The sequence below is a fragment of the Gorilla gorilla genome, chromosome X (assembly GCF_029281585.2).
Source record: "Gorilla gorilla gorilla isolate KB3781 chromosome X, NHGRI_mGorGor1-v2.1_pri, whole genome shotgun sequence".
In the NCBI taxonomy this organism is placed as follows: Eukaryota; Metazoa; Chordata; class Mammalia; order Primates; family Hominidae; genus Gorilla; species Gorilla gorilla.
Window position 1 is genome coordinate 121,837,064 of NC_073247.2, and position 18,716 is coordinate 121,855,779.

Here is an 18,716-nt window from a genome sequence, read left to right on the forward strand (position 1 = left end):
TGAACTCCTGACCTCAGGTGAACTGCCCACCTCAGCCTCCCAAAGTGGGGGGATTACAGGAGTGAGCCACCACGCTTGACCTCATTGTGGTTTGATTTGCATTTCTCTATTAGTGATAAGAGATTTTTTTCATGTGCTTGTTGGCTGCTTGTATGCCTTCTTTTGAGAAGTGTCTGTTCACGTCCTTTGCCCACTTTTTAGTCAGGTTATTTGTTTTTTGCTTGTTGATTTATTTAAGTTTCTTATAGATTTGGATTATTAGATCTTTGTCAGATGCATAGTTTGTGAATATTTTTTCCCATTCTGTATGTTGTCTGTTTACTCTGCTGATAGTTTCTTTTGCTGTGCAGAAGCTCTTTAGTTTAATTAGGTCCCACTTGTCAATTTTTGTTTTTGTTTTAGTTGCTTTTGAGGACTTAGCTATAAATTCCTTGCCATGGCCAATGTCAAGAAGGTATTTTCTGGGTTTTCTTCTAGGATTTTTGTAGTTTGAGAGCTTACATTTAAATGTTTAATTCATCTTGAGTTAATTTTTGTATATCGTGATAGGAAGGAGTGCAGTTTCATTCTTGTGCACATGTATAGCCAGTTTTCTCAGCACCATTTATTTAATAGGGAGTTCTTTCCCCATTGTTTACTTCTGTTGACTTTGCTGAACATCACATAGTTGTAGGTGTATGGCTTTATATGTGTGTTCTCTATCCTATTCCTTTAGTCTTTGTATCTGTTTTTGTACCAGTACCATGCTGTTTTGGTTACTGTAGCCTTGTAGTATAGTTTGAAGTCAGGTAATGTGGTGCCTCTGGGTTTGTTCTTTTTGCTCAGGATTGCTTTGGCTATTTGGGCTGTTTTTTGGTTATCTATGGATTTTAGAATAGTTTTTTCTAATTCTGTGAAGAATGACTTTGGTAGTTTGATAGGAGTAGCATTGAATCTGTAGATTGCTTCGGGTAGTATGGCCATTTGAACGATGTTGATTATTCTAATCCATGAGAATCTAATACTTTTCCATTTGTTTGTGTCAGCTATGATTTCTTTTAGCAGGGTTTTGTAGTTCTCCTCGTAAAGATCTTTCATCTCCTTGGCTGGATGTATTCCTAGGCATTTTATGTTTTTGTAGCTATTGTAAAATGGGATTACATTCTTGATTTGATTCTCAGCTTGAATGCTATTGGTGTATAGAAATGCTACTGATTTTTTTATATGATTTTGTATCCTGAAACTTCACTGAAGTTGTTTATCAGTTCTAGGAGCCTTTTGTTGGAGTCTTTAGGGTTTTCTAGGTATAGAATTATATCGTCAGTGAAGAGAAGATAGTTTGAATTCTTCTTTTCCTATTTGGATGCCTTTTATTTATTCCTCTTGCCTGATTTCTCTGGCTAAGCCTTCCAGTACTATGTTGAATAGGAATGGTGAGAGCCGGGCATCCTTGTCTTGTTCCAGTTCTCAAGGGGAATGCTTCCAGCTTTTGCTCATTCAGTATGATGTTGGCTGTGGGGTTTTCTTAGATTACTCTTATTATTTTGAGGTATATTCTTTCAATGTTTAGCTTGTTGAAGGTTTTTATCATGAAGGGAAGTTGGATTATATAAAAAACCTTTTTATTTGACTATTGAGATGATCATATGGTCCTTGTTTTAAATTCTGTTTATGTGTCGAATCACATTTATTGATTTGCATATGTTGAACCAACTTTGCATCCCAGAAATGAAGGCTACTTGATTTTGGTGAATTAACTATTTGATGTGCTGCTGGATTCAGTTTGCTAGTATTTTGTTGAGGATTTTTGCTTCTATGTTCATCAGGGATATTGCCTGTGGTTTTCTTTTTTCACTGTGTCTTTGACAGATTTTGGTATCAAGGTGATGCTGGCTTTGTAGCATGATTTAGGGAGGAGTCTCTCCTCCTTGATTTTTTTTTTTTTTTGTAATAGTAAGATTGGTGCCAGCTCTTTCTTTTTTATCCATCTGATAGAGTTTAGCTCTGAATCTGTCTGGTCCATGGCTTTTTTTGGTTGGTAGGTTTTCTTTTTTTACAATTACTGATTCAATTTCAGAACTTGTTATTTGCTCAAGGTTTTAGTTTCTTCCTGATTCATTCTTGGGAGGTTGTGTGTTTCCAGGAATCCATCCATTTTCTCTAGATTTTCTAATTTGTGGGCATAGAAGTGTTCATAGTAGTCTCTGAGGTTCTTTCATATTTCTTTGGGATCAGTTGTAATGTCACATTTGTCATTTCTGATTGTGGTTATTTGGGTCTTCTCTCTTTTTTCTTTGTTGATCTAGCTATCAATTTATAGATCTTGTTTATCCTTTCAAATAACCAACCTTTTTTTATTGATCCTTGGTATGGATTTTTTTGGGTTTCAGTTTCATTCATTTCTGCTCTGGTTTTAGTTATATCTTTTCTTCTTGCTTTGGAGTTGGTTCTTGTTTTCTAGTTCCTCTAGGCACAACTTCAGCTTGTTAATTTGAGTTCTTTCTAACTTCTTGATGTAGGCATTTAGCACTATAAATTTTCCTCTTGATACTGTTTTTGCTGCATCCTATAGATTTTCATATGTTGTTTCTATGTTTTCATTAATGTCAAAGAATTTTTTGATTTCTGCCTTAATTGTATGGTTTATCCCAAAATCGTTCAGGAACAAGTTGTTTAATTTCCATGTAATTGGGTCTTCTTGGTATTGATTTCTATTTTTATTCCACTGTGGAACAAGAGTATGCTTGGAATGATTTCTAGCTTTTTGAATTTATTGAGACTTAACTTTATGGCAAAACATATGTTTGATCTTAGAGTATGTTCCATGTGCAGATGAGAAGAGTGTTTATTCTGTGATTGTTGGGTGGAGTGTTCTGTAGATGTCTATTAGGTCCAATTGGTCAACTGTCAAATTTAAGTCCAGAATTTCTTTGTTCATTTTCTGACTTGATGATCTGTCTAACACCATAGTGGAGTATTGAAATCCCCATTATTATTGTGTGGCTATCTAAGTCTTTTTGTAGGTTTCAAAGTATGTGTTTTATGAATTTGGGTGCTCCAATGTTGGGTACATATGTATTCAGGATAGTTAAGTCTCCTTGTTGAATTGAAGCCTTTACCATTATGTAATACTCTTATTTGTCCTTTTTTACTGTTTTTGGTTTGTAGTCTTTTTATCTGGTATAAGAATTATCGACCCCTGTTCTTTTTTGTTTTTCATTTGCATGATAGATTTCTCTCTATCCCATTACTTTGAGCCTGTGGGTGTCATTACACGTGAGATGCTTCTCTTGAAGACAGCAGGCAGTTAGGTCTTGGTTGTTTTTATCCATCTTGCCACTCTGTGCCCTTTCAGTGGACATTTAGACTGTTTACATTCAACATTAATATTGATATATGAGGTTTTGTTCCTTTCATGATGTTGTTAATTGGTTGCTTTGTAGTCTCGATTGTGTAGTTGCTTTTTGGAGTCTATGGGCTATGTACTTAAATGTGTTTTTGTGGTAGCAGGTATTGTTCTTTTGTTCCCATGTTTAGAACTCGCTTAAGGAGCTCTTGTAAGGCTGGTTTAGTGGTAACGAGTTCCCTTAGCATTTGCTTGTCTAGAAAAGATTTTATTTCTCCTTCTCTTATGAAGCTTAGTTTGGTGGGATATGAAATTCTTGTTTGGAATTTCTTTTTTCTAAGGATGCTGAAAATAGGCCCCCAGTCTCTTCTGGCTTGAAAGGATTCTGCTGAGAAGTCTGCTGTTAGCCTGACGGGATTCCCTTTGTAAGTGATCTGACCCTTTTGTCTAGCTGCCTTTAAGATTTTTTCTTTTTCATTGTCCTTGGAAAGTCTGATGACTATGTGTCTTGTGGATGGTCATCTTGTATAGTATCTTGCAGGAGTTCTCTGAATTTCTGTAATTTGCATGTTGTCTTCTCTAACAAGATTGGAGAAATTTTCACGAACTGTATCCTCAAATATGTTTTCCAAGTTGCCCACTGTGTTTCCTTCTCTCTCAGGAATGCCAGTGAGTCTTAGGTTTGGTCTTATTACATAATCCCATATATCTTGAAACTTTTGCTCATTTTTAAAAATTCTTTTTTCTTTATTCTTGTCTGACTGGGTTAATTTGTAGGACCATTCTTTGAGGTCTGAATTTCTTTCCTCAGCTTGGTCTAGTCTGTTGTTAATGCTTCCAGTTGTATTTGAAAACTTGTGTAGTGAAGTTTTTCAATTCCAGCAGTTCTGTTTGGCTCTTTCTTAAAATGTCTATGTTGTCTTTTAACTCTTGGATCATTTTACTGGCTTTCTTCGATTGAGTTTCAACTTTCTCTGGAGTCTCATTGAGCTTCTTGCCATCCAGATTCTGAATTCTGTGTATGTCCTTTCAGACATTTCAATCTGGTTAGGATCCATTGCTGTGGAGCTAGTGTGATCCTTCGGATCATCACATTTTAAAATTAAACTTTAGGTTGGGCGCAGTGGCTCACACCTTAATCCCAGCACTTTGGGAGGCCGAGACAGGTGGATCACCTGAGGTCAGGAGTTCCAGACCAGCCTGGCCAACATGGTGAAACCCCGTCTCTACTAAAAATACAAAAAATTAGCTGGGCATGGTGACGGGCGCCTGTAATTCCAGCTACTCAGGAGGCTGAGGCGGGAGAATTGCTTGAACCCAGGAGGCGGAGGTTGCAGTGAGCCGAGATTGTGCCATTGCACTCCAACCTAGGCAACAATAGTGAAACTTTGTCTCAAAAAATAAAATTAAATTAAACTTTATACTTTGAGATAAGTATATAATATGAGGAGATTTCAAAAAGTTCACAGAAAATGGAATTAAAGATAAAAATTATAAACTTCATTTCTCAACAGAAGCTCCGTGAATGTCAATTTAATTCATCCCTAAAGAATGCAATTTAATTCATCTCTAAAGAACTGAGGGTACTGGGAATGTAACTGTCAATGCATTCTTTTTTACATTATTAACTAAAGATAAATGAGGGCCTTTAAGATATATATTTTTTTAAGTTTAAGAAACAAAAAGAAGTCAGAAAGAGCCATGTCAGGACTTTGAGATGATTGCCTAATGATTTCCCGTCGAAACTCTCAGAGAATTGCCCTTGTTTGATGAGAGGAATGAGCAGGAGCATTTTCCTGGTCAAGAAGTATTCCCCGGTGAAGCTTTCCTGGGCATTTTTTCACTAAAGCTTTGGCTGACTTTATCAAAACACTGTCATAATAAGTAGGTGTTATTGTCCTTTGACTCTCGAAAAAATCAACAAGCAAAATGTGTTGAGCATCCCCAAAACCTGCTGCCATGACCTTTGCTCTTGACCAGTCCACTTTTGCTTTGACCGGACCACTTTCATTGCTTGGTAGACATTGCTATGATTGTGCTTTGTCTTCAGGATCGTGTTCCATCTCCTGTTATAATTCTTTGAAGACATGCTCCAGGATCTTTATCCCACCTGTTTAAAATTTCCATTGAAAGCTCTGTCCTCATCTTCAGCTGATCTGGGTGCAATTTTGAAACCCATCATGGGGAAAGTTTGCTCATCTTTAATTTTTCAGTCAGAATTGTGTAAACTGAGCCAATTGAGATGTCTGTGGTGTTGGCTATCGATTCTGCTATTAATCATTGGTCTTCTTCAATTAAGAAATGAACAAGATACAAATTGATGTAGGTAGTCTGCCACTGCAGGCTTCATCATCAACATCTCACCCTTTCTTAAAATGATGACACTCTGGGGACTGCTGTGGGGTAGGGGGAGGGGGGAGGGATAGCATTAGGAGATATACCTAATGCTAAATGACGAGTTAATGGTTGCAGCACACCAGCATGGCACATGCATACATATGTAACTAACCTACACATCGTGCACATGTACCCTAAAACTTAAAGTATAATAATAATTTTAAAAAAATGAGTTATCCTGTAAACTGCTGATTTCTTCTGGGCATTGTCTCTGTAAACTTTTTATAAAGCATAAATGATTTCACCATCCTTCCACCCAAGCTTCACTATAAATTTGATGTTTGTTCTTGCTTCAATTTTAGCAGAATTATTGTTGTTCTGATAGGGGCTCTTTTCAAACTGGTGTCTTATCCTTCTTAGTGCCTCAAACTAGATCCTGTTCAGACATGTTAGAATAAGTTAGCACGAGTTTATTTTGGTCCTAAAAATTTGAAATCCATGCATAGTTTTTTGTAATAATATGTATTTCCCATTAACTTATTGAAGACCTGTTGTCTATTAAGTATAATAATGTAGAAAAAATAATATAGGAAAAAACACAAAGAAATCCCATGTACCTTTTACCTAGTTTCCTCCACTGGTAACCTCTGGCAAAACTATAGTACAGTATCACTGCCAGGATATTTTCATTGATACGGTCTGATAAAGCAGAACAGTCCCATCACCATGCAGATCTCTTCTGTCATTCTTTTATAGCCATACCCACTATCTACATATCTAAACCCCATCCCTGATCCCTGGCAACCATGAATCTATTCTTCATATCTATAATTTTGCTATTTTAGGAATCTTGTGTAAATATAGTTATACCTTATATTACCTTTGAGGTTGACTTTTTAAAAATCACCTAGCATAATTCCCTGGAGAGTTATCCAACTTTTTATAATACACAACATTTTTTTCTTTGTTTTCGAGACCACGTTTTGCTCTGTTGCCCAGGCTGGAGTGCAGTGGTGCATTCACGGCTCACTGCAGCCTTGGCCTGCTTGACTTAAGTGATCCTTCCACATCAGCCTCTCAAGTAGCTGGGACCACAGGTGTGCACCACTATGCCTAGCTAATAATTTTTTTTTTTTTTTTGTAGAGATGGAGTCTCATTATGTTGTTCACACTGGTCTGAAACTTCTGGCCTCAGGTGATGCTCCTGCCTCGGCCTCCTAAAGTGCTGAGATTACAGGAATGAGCCAACACGGTGGCTGATACACACCATCTTTAATGGGTGCATATTATTCTATTGTGTGGAAATACCATGTTGAGTTAAAAATCAGTATTTTAAAAAGTAGAGAGCCCTTAAAATACTTTCACTTTACATTAGTATTGTTCTTTACTGCTTAAAAGTTCTTTGCTTTAAATTTTCTCATCTAATCTTTAAGATAGTATTGGGGGATAGCGAATACATTATCCATACTATAAATAGAGCAGTAGGGGACCAAGAAATATTACATAACTTGGCTAAGATTACTTCGTGGCAGAGTCAGGATTCCTATTCTTTCTTCTCTTGCCAGTGATCGTAACATAATCAGGTTTACTGTGTGCCTAGGCATGGTGGGAAACACTTAACATTGATTATTTTATTTAATCCTTCTAACAAAACTGTGTGGGAAGTACTAATAGTAGTACTGGTACTATTAATAGTAGTTTGGTCAAGAGAACTGAGGCTCAGAAAGTTTACATGACTGGATGTGGCTTGCATGTGGTACATGCAGGATTTGATCCAAAGTTTCTCTCACTCCAGAGCCCATGCTGCTAATCATGACCTTGTGTTGCTGAAGTGAATATTTTCTACTATCCCATTGTTGTTTAAATTGTTAAAAGTATGAAAGCATCTTATTTAAAATTCCCTATGTCTCAGTATACATAGATGAGCTCTGTTGTGATCTTTATGCCCGTGTGTTCTTTGGGTTTGTTGACTAGCATCATATACCTATCTCTCTTGCTTTCTCTATGGGCCCTTTGCTGTGCCAGCCACACATGAGTTTACCAGCTTCCCAGCTAACCAGGGGCCAGCATGTTCTTCCTGGAGGCATGCCCAGCCACTATAGGAAAGGGGTATGACGTGTGCAGCAGGCTGCTTGTCCTGTGCTTGGCAAAGGCTGGCAACTCCCATTGGGGTGGAGAAGGGACAGGATTCTCCACATGGTTCCCATGGTATACTTGACAAGAGGGAATGATAGTACCACAGTGTTATGTCTGGGTCCTGGAATGCTTCATTTATATGTACCTCAGTTGACATGTGACTTGCTAAGTCCTGCTGCTATAGCCTGCTGCTGGAAGGGCTGCCTCAGTGGAAAGCATGCATCCAGGGTGTGGAGCCAAAATTAGAAGGGCCAAAATTCTACCTGGCCCACTACCACAGCAACCTTGGGCATCGTGTTCTTTTGATCTCTAGTATCTCCCACTCCTAGAATTCCAGCCTGGCAGCCTTCTGCCTCTGAAGGCCTCTTATCCTTCCTGTTCTTGGCTCCTCTTCTCTGTGAATGCTTACATAGCAGTGTCAGAGTTGTTTGTTGTATTGTGTCTGTACATGCAGTGCTGTTCTATATCTCTTTGAATCTGAGCCATTTTCTTTTGACTCATTTGGCTGATGTGAATGGTACTTTCCTGAAGAGCTATCTACCAGTGCTGTTGACATCCAAGCCACAGAATTCTTTTCCTCACTTCGGTTTGAATAAAACCAACATATCCTTAGGGATGGTTTTGCACTTACTATCCTGCTACTAACGTGGAAAAACGTTACATGTCTCATTCACCTTAGGGAACCTACCCAGTCCCAAAATATGAACTAGCCTGCCTCACCAGTTATTAACAAATAAGATTTCCTTTTGAAAACCTCAGGGATAGGATAAAGGACTGTGTTGCAGTGTAACCAGACCTCCCCCTCACCCCCCAGTTCCCCCAACACATCTCACATCTCACTGGTGGCTTCTCTTTTCTTTTTCCCTTGCCTTTTGTGTCAGTTTTTTTTTCTTTCAAATATCATTATGGGTAATTTGGAACATATGCATAATATGGTGGTTACTTATATCTATTAGCTATTTACATATTTTATTCTGTAGATTGTCAGCTCATGGTCTCTGCTGAATTTTGATGTACAGGTGTTTCCCTTGTTGATTTGTATGAGTTTTACATATATAAAGAGTGTTAATCCTTTATCACTTTTGCAGTAAATGTTTTCCCCAGATTGTCTTCTAACTTTTTAATGATGCTTTTGATAATAGATTTGGTTTACATTTTTATTGGTCAAATTGATTGATTTCTAAACCCCCTTCAGATCATGGTAATTTCTTCCATTGCTTTTACACTTGAAAAGACATTTCCCATTCTAAGGTTAGAATGGGATTTAAAACAATCCAGTTTTAAAATAGTTTTAAAAATATTTAACTTGTCAGTCCATCAAAAATTCATTTTGTGACTAGTATGAAGTAGAGTATAGCTTATATTTTCCCCTAGAGAGTCATTTATTTGAGCACCATTCATCAAATAACTATTTTCCTATGATTATTGCTATTATACTTTTATCATACATAAATTCTTCTATATGCTAGGATTTTTTCAGCTTGTATTATTCATTGATCTCTCTCTTGGGTTTTCCATCAGTTTCATACCCTTATATTTGCAACAGCTGGTAAACCAGATTTCCTTTGCTTTCTCTGCAGCCTAGCGCATTACCCACACTTTTTTCTTAGCTAGTCTCAACCATTTTTTCGTCCAAATGAACTTAGAATGTTTTTGTCAGGTTCTCCTCAAAATCCTACCAGGATTTTGATTGGAACTACTTTAAACCTAAAATTTCATTGACATCATCACAACACAGAGTCTGTCATCCAGGAAAAGACATGATATGTTAATCTATTAATTTTCTTTTATGTTCCTTAGTTGCTCACATGCATGTGTGTGTATCTCATATATTTCTCATCAAGATCATCCCTGGATAGTTGATAGTTTATGATATTTATTTTATTTTCAAACTAGTTATTACTGGTAGGTAGGAAAATTTTTGATTTTGTGTGTCTATGCTTAATTCTTATTTCTAATAGTTTTTCAGTTGCTTCTCTTGGATCATTTTTGAAATTAATCACACCAGCTCCCATATGATAACTTTATTTCCTTTTAAAGAACAAAACTGCTGTTTTGCTTTCAAACCTGATTGTATTGGCTAGATCTTTTGGGATAATGTTAAATAATAGCAGTACTAGCAGGAGTCCTTGTCTTGCTTCTGATTTTAATGGAAATGTTTCTAGTGATTCACTTAATAGAAATGTTTCTAATGGTTCATATTAGTTGGCTCTGATGTTGGCTGTTGGTTTAAGTTAGATGTTTTTTATAATATTAGGGAATTACCTTATTCTTAAATTATCAGGTCCTCACAAAAATCAAGAATAGTTGGCCAGGTGTGGTGGCTCACGCCTGTAATCCCAGCACTTCAGGAGGCTGAGGCAGAAGGATCACTTGACGTCAGGAGTTCGAGACCAGCTTGGCCAACATGGTGAAATCCCATCTCTACTAAAAATACTATATATATATATATATATATATATATATATAGGGAGAGAGAGAGAGAGAGAGAGAGAGAGAGAGAGAGAGAGAGAGAGAGATGGTGGTGCATGCCTGTAATCCCAGCTACTCGAGAGGCTGCGGGAGGAGAATCGCTTGAACCCAGGAGGTGGAGGTTGCAGTGAGCCGAGATTGTGCCACTGCACTCAGCCTGGTTGACAGAGTCAGATTCTGTCTCCAAAAATAAAGAATAGTTGTTGAGTTTAGCTGATGTTTTCTAGGAATCTATTAAGAGGTTCATTTGTGTTTTCTACTTTGATCTCCCCATTTGGTATATTATATTATAGATTTCCTAATATCAATCTTTGTTAGCTTTCTAAGATAAATTTTCCTTTTCCTTTGCATGCTTGGGAGAGCCTCAGATTTGGCTTCCATACTATTAATTTGATTGATTTTGCTCTCTGCTGTCTCCAATGTGAAATTTATTTATTTTTGTTACAATGTTAATTTCTCTGTATTTCTTTCTAGCTCTGTTGAGCTACTTACCCTAGGTTGTCTTTCCTTCTCAATGTTTTATTCTAGTGGCTTTCTATACCTGTTTCATAGAGTCCATGTTTTCTTTCATTCTATTGAGGATGTAAACAGTTTTCTAAAATATTTCTTCTGGTTTATACACAAAATTAAGACATTTTTGTTTCCTCTGAGTTGTCTGAGTGATATGCATTTTCCTTGTGCTGCCAGAGGTTTTCATATGAACTTTTTTTTTTTTTTTTGGTAAAGCAACAGGGTCTTGCTCTGTTGCCCAGGCTGGAGTGCAGTGGCATGTTCATAGCTCATGGAATCCTCAAACTCCTGGGATCAAGTGGTCCTCTCACCTCTGACTCCAAAATAGCTGGGACTACAGGAAAACACCACCATGCTTGGCTAATTAAAAAAAAAAATATATATATATATATATATATAAACAGGGTTTTGCGGTGTTGCCCAGTCTTGAACTCCTGGCCTCAAGTGATACTCCCACCTTGGCTTCCCAGTGTTAGGAATAAAGGCATGAGCCACCATGCCTGGTCAGGTTTTTTGTATGGTTTATGAATATTCAAAAAAGGATCTGTCTTTCATCAAATACAGGGTATGTAGATTGCCTTTGACTACCCTCAAGCTCAGATTCTCTCTCATATTGGTTAGAACCCTTTTCAGCTCCATTGTTGGCAGGCAGGTTGATACACATTGCTTTTAACCTGTTTCACAGTGTCTGTCAGCTACTCATCTAGTGGGTTCTGCTGGACCCATATGGAATCGTCTACCCCTACTACAATGTTCTCAGATGCTCTGAACCAGATAAACTATGCGAAACAGTACAGCCTCCCACATGTGTTACTACCTGAGTGTTAGTTGTGAGGGCTCCCACTCCTAGCACACAGTGTGCCAGTACCAATTCTGCCATTTCTGCCCTTTTGATTTTGGGGAATTAGAGTCTCCATGTGAATGTAGACCAGTTTTGAGAATTGCTGATTTCCTCTGCAAGTAGTAACCACGTAGTCCAAATGGTTGTCCAGTTTGCCAGTTTCTAGATGAACTCTTGGCTTCTAAGCCATGAGGCTGACAGTTGTGGAAGGACTCAACGTTTCCTATCTTCTTTTAGGTTTCTGTGGGCTGCTGCATGAATTGGCCAGATTGTTTTTTCTCATTTCAGTATTAGGCTTATTGTTAATGGAGATTTCTCCCAGATCCTGGTAATAAGTTGGCCATCAGTTTAAGTTTTCAGTGTTTGGGGAATTTTATCTTTTTCTATATCTTGATAGGTATTTGAGTGGGAAATTAAGAGAGGCTATGTTAGTGATTGCTAGCCAAGTGCTATTTTAAAGTAGAAATCCAGTGTATATTTTAGATTAGAGCAGAGATTGGCAACCATTTCCTGTAAAGGGCCAGAGAGTAAATATTTTAGACTTTGCAAGCCATATGATCTCTGTGTTTTAACTATTTAACTGTTGTTGGAGCATGAAAGCATCACAGAAAAATGCAAACAAATTAGTGTGGTTGTGTTCAAATAAAACTTTATTTACATAAACAGGAGGACCAGATGAAAAAGTTCCGGAGATAGCTGGCAGTCATGGTTACACAACAGTGTGAATGTACTTAATGGCACTGAACTGTACACTTAAAAGCAGTTAAGTTGGAAAAATATATATATACATTATATATGTATATATATGTATATACGTATACATGTATATATATGTATATACATGTATATATGTATATATATGTATATACATGTATATATGTGTATATATGTATATGTGTGTATATATATATGTGTGTGTATATATGTGTGTGTGTGTTTATATGTATATAAAATCATGCCAATAAAGAAGCCAAAACAGAAAGACCATATTTTGCTGACCCTGAGTTTAGAGGAATTAGATCTAGCATAGGCAGAGAGAGAGAGGAAGAAATTACATATGTACAGTAGGACAGTGACTCTGTTAATAAGCTAGAAGGCAGTGGGAGACATTTGAGTATTTAAGAGGAATACCATAATGGGGATGGTGAGATCTTGGAAAGCTACAATTCATCCTAGTGATGTCATCTTACGATCTTTACAGATGGAGATACACAAGAGTTCGCATTCACATTCTTTGACATAAGGATCAGAGTAGGGCTTTTCTACTTCTCTAGAGGCTTGAGAAACCTCTGCAGCTGTCAGAAGTGTTCATATCAGAAACAAAAGCTAACCAGTCATTTCTTTTTGCTTGTAGTACAAATGGTGACTAGTGATGCTTCTGGTAGTTGATCTGAGCTCTTCCCAGGACTAGAAGATCCTAGCTTTTTAGTTATTAACCACAGCACACTTACTCAATAAAAGAGCAGTCATCAGTCTGAGTCAACTGTTTATACAGCCTCCAGCCTAAGATTCTTCCTTATCAGCTAGAGACCTGGGCTTAAGAATTTCACAATGGGCTGGGAGCCTCTTAGAGAAACTAGCCTTTTGAGACTTTCTCTGAGTTGGGCTTTCTTGTTTGTTGTTGTTGTTTTTGAAACTGTCTCACTCTGTTGCCCAGGCTGGAGTGCAGTGGCGTGATCATGGCTCACTGTAGCCTCGACCTCTGAGTTGGGATATCTTGAAGGAATACATGAAGGAAAAGGGAACAGAGATTAAGTTTTCCCAGGCTTTGGGTTGTAATCAGACAGTTTAGCTGTATTCTGAACACCCAGCACTTAATGTGCTTGATTATCCATGTGTATGTATCAAGGGTGGGGGAACTCATGGAGTGAGTCACTGAGTGGTATGGTTTAAATGGCAGGAAACTCTTCCCTCACCCCGCCTTGGGTAAGAAAAGTGCATAGCAGAGCGCTGACACACATCCCTCTGCTCCAGAAAGTGTACAGTACCCCTCTGCTCCCCACTGAAACCCTAAAGTTGTTCATCTTCATGTGTGCCAGGAAAGGAGTGGATCTGTGATGCAAATAGGATTATTTGGTCATATCTGCTGACTCAGTCTAAAGAAGCTTTTGAAGGGGATGAGATGAAATTTCATCTATGCTGCAGAGAGCAGGAGGTGCGTCGCTGGATGGAGAGAGGACTGTAGGCTGCATGTGAGCCAAGGTAGATGAGGGAAGCATGGGGGTAGGCATGGGGAACTGGGGCAGCCTGACACGTGATCTTGGCATTGCAAAACTGATATCTGGTTGGCCTTTGGGCCACATGATATTATGACAGTGCAGTATCCCCATGGCCCTTTCTTTTTCTAGATTTCATTTATGATACTCTCAGATTTTTAAATAGCATGACTTTCCCCAGGGAGAAATTCAGACCTCAGGTCTCTAGGACTGCTCTGAGGTCATGAGATAGACTCAGTTTGAACCTGTTGAGTTTAAATGTCTTGGAATGATTTTAGCATCTCAGTACCCCTTTCCCAGTGCTCATCTGGTCAGCTGCTCTGGAACCTGAGGGATTCTAAACTGAGACTTAGTTTGGGGTCATATGCAGTTAAAAAGGGACAGTCTTTTGGCACCTTCACCTCGGAGGTGGCTGCTGTTTGGCTTAGCGTTGGACTCATCACTGAAAAAGATAGTTGAGAGGTTGTTTTTGACCTGAGCAGCCTTATTAAGACTCAGTTATTGGCAAAGGAGAGAAGGCTCTGCTTATAAATGTTGCAGATTTAAAGGGGAAAGAGGAAACCACAGTAAGTAAAGAGCAATTCAGGGAGACCAGTTTCTCTTTTTTATTCAGAATGCTGCTCAGGTATCTGCTTTCCTAGGAGCCACCTTATTGTCAGGTTCTGCCTTCGGTTTACGTGTATTCTTCCCTTAATTCTTAGAAGAGGGAAGATGCTTTCGGGTTGTTCACAGGTTCCCATTCGACATAAAATAGAAGCTGCCTACCTTTACATATGCTCAGTTTTATCTTCTCCAAGTCTCCCAGAAGTTCTCTTTGAAAGTTCCTAGAGCAGGGACTGCTTTTATTTTTTTTCCTTCTAGGCTTTAAGCATGTAGTTTAGATGTATGTCATCATTGGGTAAAAGAAAGGCTAAAGATTCAGATAACTTTTCCCGTCTGCGGAAACATGGAAAGCGGTACTCAGCAGAGGAATGAGGACTGATTATTTTGGGCCTCTTTTTACTTTATCCAAGTGAAGAATCTACTGTGCTATATATTGGTCAAAAGCAATTCCAAAGGGCGGGGGTGGGAGGAAAGCAGTACGGCATAATAGATAAGATTTGGGCAAGTGAGATAGGAGCTGTACAGTTGGTAATGAAGAAGCAGAACTGTTTCTTTCTCATTATAAAAGTAATCCATGCTAATTGTAAGGAAAAGAAATAAAATATTATAGAAAGCAATAAAGAATACAATAATAACTGATAATTCCTGTTAATATGTTGGTATAATTTCTTCTCAGTTTTCTGTAGGTACAGATTTCGGCTCACTGCAACCTCTGCCACCCAGGTTCAAGCGATTCTCCTGCCTCAGCTTCCCGAGTAGCTGAGATTACAGGCACTGCCACCACACCCGGCTAATTTTTGTATTTTTAGTAGAGACAGGGTTTCACCATATTGGTCAGGCTGGTCTTGAACTCCTGACCTCATGATCCACCCGCCTCAGCCTCCCAGAGTGTTGGGATTACAGGCGTGAGCCACCATTTTTAGAAACAAAATAAAGATCATTCTACATATGATACTTTGTAATATTTAAAATATAACGGGATTGTTTACCCATCTAATTAAGTATTCTTAACATGATTTCTGATGGCTACATAGTATTCCATTGTTTGGATGAACATAATATAATGTATTTAAACACTGTTCTGTTCAATTCAGCATTTGATTTATCGGATAGACATGTTTTGAAGGGATCTTGAATAGTACAGTGGAATTAGAGTTATAGTTGTGGTTCTGCTTAATTCTTAGCTCTGTGATCCTGAGCATAGATTAAAGTCTTAGCTTCCATTTCCTCATTTGTAAAAGAATGCTATTAATAGTAACCACCCTCCTGAGTAAAAATGGTTAGATGACATGACCCATGTAAATTTCTTAGCATGAAATCTAACATATACCAGGAACTCAATAATTGTTAGTAGTAGCGTATAGCATTATCCTTGTCTTGACACTTTGTCATCTGTGTACTCACTGTTAGAATTTGGGTCTCAAGGAAAGAAAATTGCTTTCATTTAGATAAGTAAAATGTCAGAATGAAAATTGCCTTTAGATAAGTAGCCTCTTTTACCAGTTGAGTACCTTCCAGATAGGGGCATTTGCCAACTTCCTGAATTTCACAGGGAAAAAAAAAATTCTGCAGTCTCTGTGGTTGTGCGGCCCCATTTGGTTCAGAACAAGGAAGTGGGAAACCACCAGCTGCAACCAGGGAATTATCTTTGTGTCCACAGGCAAAGCCAGCCAAGCCTCCCTGTTCTACTTATCTTTTTTTTTTCTTTACTTGCTTGTTTTTTATGTTCTTTTAGTCTGAATTTTTTTTTTGAGCGGAGTCTTGCTCTGTTGCCCAGGCTAGAGTGTAGTGGCACAATCTCGGCTCACTGCAACCTCCACCTCCTGGGTTCCAGCGATTCTCCTGCCTCGGCCTCCTGAGTAGCTGGGACTTCAGGCGCATGCCACCACACTTGGCTAATTTTTTGTATTTATTTTTTTTTTAGTAGAGGTGGGGTTTCACCATATTAACCAGGATGGTCTTGATCTCCTGACTTTGTGATCCTCCTGTCTCAGCCTCCCAAAGTGCTGGGATTACAGGGGTGAGCCACCGCACCTGGCCTGGAAATTTTTAAACATACGGAAAAGTGAACAGCGCAGTACATAGAATACTTGTATAGCTTCTGCTTAGTCTCAGCAGTTGTCCTACTTTCTTTATTTTTATTTTTTATTATACTTTAAGTTCTAGGGTACATGTGCACAACATGCAGGTTTGTTACATATGTATACATCTGCCATGTTGGTGTGCTGCACCCATTAAGTTGTCATTTACATTAGGTATATCTCCTAATGCTATCCCTCCCCCAGCCGCCCACCCCATGACAGGCCCCGGCGTGTGATGTTCCCCATCCTGTGTCCAAGTGTTCTCATTGTTCAATTCCCACCTGTGAGTGAGAACATGCAGTATTTGGTTTTCTGTCCTTGCGATAGTTTGCTGAGAATGATGGTTTCCAGCTTCATCCATGTCCCTACAAAGGACATGAACTCATCCTTTTTATGGCTGCATAGTATTCCATGGTGTATATGTGCCACATTTTCTTAATCCAGTCTATCATTGTTGGACATTTGGGTTGGTTCCAAGTCTTTGCTATTGTGAATAGTGCCACAATAAACATACATGTGCATGTGTCTTTATAGCAGCATGATTTATAATCCTTTGGGTATACACCCAGTAATGGGATGACTAGGTCAAATGGTATTTCTAGTTCTATATCCTTGAGGAATCACCACACTGTCTTCCACAATGGTTGAACTAGTTTACAGTCCCAACAACAGTGTAAAAGTGTTCCTATTTCTCCACATCCTCTCCAGCACCTGTTGTTTCCTGACTTTTTAATGATCGCCATTCTAACTGGTGTGAGATGGTATCTCATTGTGGTTTTGATTTGCATTTCTCTGATGGCCAGTGATGATGAGCATTTTTTCATGTGTCTTTTGGCTACATAAATGTCTTCTTTTGGGAAGTGTCTGTTCATATCCTTTGCCCACTTTTTGATGGGGCTGTTTGATTTTTTCTTGTAAATTTGTTTAAGTTCTTTGTAGATTCTGGATATTAGCCCTTTGTCAGATGGGTAGATTGTAAAAATTTTCTCCCATTCTGTAGGTTGCCTGTTCACTCCGATGTTGGTTTCTTTTGCTGTGCAGAAACTCTTTAGTTTAATTAGATCCCATTTGTCAATTTTGGCTTTTGTTGCCATTGCTTTTGGTGTTTTAGTCATGAAGTCATTGCCCATGCCTATGTCCTGAATGCTATTGCCTAGGTTTTCTTCTAGGGTTTTTATGGTTTCAGGTCTAACAAGTCTTTAATCCATCTTGAATTAATTTTTGCATAAGGTGTAAGGAAGGGATCCAATTTCAGCTTTCTACATATGGTTAGCCAGTTTTCCCAGCACCATTTATTAAATAGGTAATCCTTTCCCCATTTCTTGTTTTTGTCAGGTTTGTCAGAGATCAGATGGTTGTAGATGTGCGATGCTATTTCTGAGGGCTCTGTTCTGTTCCATTGGTCCATATCTCTGTTTTGGTACCAGTACCATGCTGTTTTGGTTACTGCAGCCTTGTAGTATAGTTTGAAGTCAGATAGCATGATGCCTCCAGCTTTGTTCTTTTTGCTTAGGATTGTCTTGGCAATGCAGGCTCTTTTTTGGTTCCATATGAACTTTAAAGTAGTTTTTTCCAATTCTGTGAAGAAAGTCATCAGTAGCTTGATGGGGATGGCATTGAATTTATAAATTACCTTGGGCAGTATGGCCATTTTCATGATATCGATTCTTCCTATCCATGAGCATGGAATGTTCTTCCATTTGTTTGTATCCTCTTTTATTTCCTTGAGCAGTGGTTTGTAGTTCTCCTTGAAGAGGTCCTTCACATCCCTTGTAAGGTGGATTCCTAGGTATTTTATTCTCTTTGAAGCAATTGTGAATGGGAGTTCACTCATGATTTGGTTCTCTGTTTCTCTGTTATTGGTGTGTAAGAATGCTTGTGATTTTTGCACATTGATTTTGTATCCTGAGACTTTGCTGAAATTGCTTATCAGCTTAAAGAGATTTTGGGCTGAGACGATGGGGTTTTCTAAATATACAATCATGTCATCTGCAAACAGAGACAATTTGACTTCCTCTTTTCCTAATTGAATACGCTTTATTTCTTTCTCTTGCCTGATTGCCCTGGCCAGAGCTTCCAACACTCTGTTGAATAGGAGTGGTGAGAGAGGGCATCCCTGTCTTGTGCCAGTTTTCAAAGGGAATGCTTCCAGTTTATGCTCATTCAGTATGATATTGGCTGTGGATTTCTCATAA

At 38.4% G+C, this 18,716-nt stretch overlaps 1 protein-coding gene across 9 annotated transcripts in view; it reads left to right on the plus strand.

Moving 5' to 3' along the window:
• Positions 1-18,716, plus strand: part of TMEM164 (transmembrane protein 164) — a 175,953-nt gene that overhangs the window by 72,358 nt on the left and 84,879 nt on the right. The window contains exon 1 of one of the 9 annotated variants that reach the window (XM_055376783.2): positions 13,746-13,823. The exons of the other annotated variants lie outside the window; for them this stretch is intronic. The gene's annotated coding sequence lies outside the window, so the exon portion shown is untranslated. Of the gene's footprint in view, positions 1-13,745; positions 13,824-18,716 lie in introns of those variants that run through there. 9 annotated transcript variants of the gene reach the window in all.